Below are 4,154 nucleotides of genomic sequence, written 5' to 3'. Positions count from 1 at the left end.
TCGAACAAATTATCGGCCAGCTAAATATGCGAAATATATCAAACAACGAGAGCTCGCGCGCGGCCAGATATAGTTAATAGGGATATTATTTGCCGTCGACAACGCTTTGTTAATGCTAATTATATCCCAATAGTGTCTCCTCTTCTATTCCGTTTCTTCTGTTTTCTCTCTCTCTCTCTTTTTCTCTTTCTTCCTGGTTTGTCGATCTCTCATCTCGTCGTCACGACCGAGTGAGCAACTGGGATAGTCAACAGAGAGGTCCAGAGAGAGTTCCATTAGATATTTAACGCAAACGTTTACCTCTCGCGGATTATTAATAATCCGTGCCATTGATATATACGGTACGGCCTTTCCACTCCCTTCCATTTCGTTTTCGTGTGAAGATTTACGTAATTTTAACGAAAGTCAAAGTGAGAGAATTAACGATCAAATCGGTTCGCGATGCTAAGAAAGACCCTCGCGTGCGCTTAATGAAACAATCACGGGTATTATCGGGAATTCCTCTGGGACACTCCGTCGATACAATTTCCGTTGATCAAATCCTCGTTTCAATTTTCATGTTGTGAGAGTAATTTCGGTAATTATTCACCTTCGCATTAATTAAAGATCCATCAATATCTTATGACGGACCTCGGACGGCCAGAGGCGAGCTTTAAGCTCGCGATCGTGCGCGATTGTACATGTATCGGGAGTGTATTCCGAATCCGTCCTATCGATTTATCGATTCACGCAAGCCTACTTCGCGGAATCGCGTTTATTATTTATCGAGCCTTCCGCCCACCCGTCTCCGCCGCCGCCCACCCGCAGCCGAGGGATTTGATTGACGTCGAACGGTGCGGCGTGGCGCCTCGCGGCTGCGCGAGTAGAAATATTTAAGATTTCATCCGCGTGAAAGTTTAAGCTTGCCGCTCCCTGTAAAGGTCCATTATTCGCGGCCGGCCTCCGCGGAGAATACGAATCGGGAGATACGCGCAATCCGTTCGCTCTCCCCCTCCTCCTATCCCGCAAAGCGAGTCTTATAGGAAGTACAGAGCTTGCGTAGTAGCTCCCACGTGAGATTTCGAGACACGAGTTTTCGAAGATGGCACGATAAATATTTCAACGTGGACGAGCAACCCGGTAGTCCTTTCCCCGAGATAACCGGCCCGCCTTTAGAAGCTGCTACGCCTCGGACGCCCACACGCGTGTATAAACGCGCAGCCACTTCGTACAACGCCCGTTACATTATTAATTATCGCGCCTATCCGCTATCCGCGATGTGTTCGAAATCCTCTTCCATATCCGGAGAGATTTACCGAGAGGTGAGGTCTATTTCTGCGGAAGTGGCATCTCCTCGCACACGGCAGATTTCTAAGTGCCCAGCAGAACGATCACAATAACGAAGATTAATTAAATTAAAAAATATCGACTTGATATAAACTTAATATAATAAATAAACTTCATTACTTAATATAAATTTGACATAAGGTTTACATGTAGATAAATACCCTCAAAACTTTCGTTTCCTTTTACGTTCGTTCTTGGAAGCCGATTTTCTCAACGAAGAGGTCTCGAGGCATGGATACCAATGAATTATGAGCGATTAGGGATAAGTAAGAGCGTGCCTTCGCCCCTCGATCAAGCTACAGGCTTGCGAATAATGTGGCGAGGCTGCCGGTTAATTATTCAACAACGATGCGAGTCATCCGACACGCGTCGACGTCGCGTTGTCGTCATAACCTCGGTGACTCCCTCGTCACCCCGAATACACGGGGTAGCTGCGTTAACGCGATAAGTCGAATTCCTCGAACTAATAAGAGGCCGTGCGCGCCTCCCAATCGATCTTCGATGAACAATATTTTACAGGTATCACCGTTCACGGCGCGACGCCTTATCACAACGCTGGGATAATTTACAGGGACGCGTAATAGAGATTTCTAGGGGATCATCTGCACCAATAAATCGCCATAAAGCTGTAAGTAAAGAAAGACAAAAGCCAAAGAATGGGGAACAAAGGTGAGAAGAGATAGGAAAATAAATGGAAGAAAAATGTATTTTATTATTCTGGGATAAAATCTATCCCAGAGGGATAAATGTATCATAATTATGTATGGAACTCCAATATAATGCAAATAATGTCCAGAAAAAAGTATGAAGAGTAATACAAAACACACTGAACTGTAATATTGAAATAACATTCATAATAATTAATAAACTGCGAGATTGAAGCTTAGCGGTTGATAAAGTGAACTTTGCTCAGTAAATCAATAGGCAATTTTGAGGAAGGCAATTTTGACATAAAATCCGAGAGATCTAAAATAAAGATTTAAAATAATCCATAAAATTATTCCATGAAAAGCGAGCAAAGAGAGAGAAACTGTTTATTCAATATCCCGGAATAATCCCGGCTATATTGTATGCGGAAATAAAATAACGCATTGTAAAGAAAAATATAATTAAGAGATGGAAAAGTTAACAACTGTTCCGAAGTACCTAAACATTTAATAATAAATAAATTTATAAAATAAAACTCGGTTAAAATACCAAAGGAGAGAAAGAGATGTAGACAAAATAATAAAGAACAAAGCACTTCGATAATTCCATATTGTATAAATATGTTTTTGCGACCCCCCCCCCCCCGAAAATACGACGACGATCGATATAGAGAGAACAGAGAGAGATGGGAAACAGGGGTGTAGTGTTCGCATACTGCCCTTGCACGCGACAGAAGCACAATCGATACAGTTTACCCCGACGCGAGATTAGAAATCTCGCGATGGAAAACGTTCGCACAATGGAGAGAGAACAGCCCCGGTTGGGTTCCATATAGGCGTGTGCGCCTATTTCTACTATAGAGTGGGACTCCCCGCGTCCTATAATGCAGCGACACATTATTGCACCTAGTATACGCACCCCTCACAGCTTTCTGCTGTGCGTGCCGCGTGTGCTTTTTCCTAAAAGAAGAGAACACGTCCAATGAGGTAAATATTTCTCTTCTCTCTGTTAGATGAGAATTAATGAAATTACCGGCATCAAAAGGTCAGTAAATAACTGCTTTGATCGTGTTATTAACAATTTATATACATGAGAATAGGTTATATTGTAGATCTAAATATTGATAGTTTACAAATTATTCAAATAAACGAATTCTGGATTAGAAGTTTTATTTATTATTTCAAGAAAATTGCAAGAAATTTGCGCATCTTGATAATGAAACTTCTTTTTCAATTTTACTCACTAAGCATTCAATGTCACATTAGAAAAAAATTCACGGTTAAAGCATCGTATTTAGAAAATTATGAAAAACTCAGATTCTATCAGATTAGATCGGATATCATTAGAAAAAAAGAAAATTACAAGCTGATTAACTGAAGATAGTAAATTCTCTGCGGGGGAGGTACTGTATAATGTCATTCGTATCGTAAACATGTCAGTGCTACGGATTTATCCTAGGGGAAATTATCGCGATCGCTTCTCGCGTATATTCGACGTGACTCAACTGCCCTTTTACCTTGCTGCACAAAGGACCCGTTGTCCGAAAGGCATATAATCCCTATACACCGCGTATATCTTGCCCGTCCTGCCCACTCGGTCCCTGCCGGGCCCACCCCTGCTCGCGTAGGACTCACACAGCCTCCATTATGGGACACAATCGCTAAATTGTCACAATTACCGGCTGCACAGGGCGGGAGAGGATGCCAGCTGCCGCGTCAGCTGACGAATTTTCGTCACCTTATTCTCGTCAACGATGGAAAATTCGCGCTGTTGTAATTAATCCAGCCTGTGCACAGCAGGACGTGGCAATCGCGCAGACACAGTAGAAGTTGCTTATAAGAAGATAGTAAGACAGAATATACAAAATCGTTACACAATAGCGATAAATTACAATGTTACATTGCGATGATGTGAGAAATTTTGACTTGCAAAGAATGAAAAGTGAACCCAATGTTTCTCTATCAAAATTACACATTTCGCTAAAAGCATAACTTAAATAATGTTTTTTAATGTTCAATACTGATATGTTTGCAATTTTATAATTAAATTATAAAAAAATTATATATCTAACAAAGGAATTACAATTTCTTTCCCTAGGACAAGAAAACAAGACTTCATATTTTTAAACTCTCGTTAATTTTACATCAAAAAGAATCTGTCAATTTATAACCAACCATCAT

The sequence above is a fragment of the Pogonomyrmex barbatus genome, unplaced genomic scaffold (genome assembly GCF_055798465.1).
Source record: "Pogonomyrmex barbatus isolate J1 unplaced genomic scaffold, ASM5579846v1 scaffold11, whole genome shotgun sequence".
In the NCBI taxonomy this organism is placed as follows: Eukaryota; Metazoa; Arthropoda; class Insecta; order Hymenoptera; family Formicidae; genus Pogonomyrmex; species Pogonomyrmex barbatus.
Note: the sequence above shows the minus strand (reverse complement) of the source record.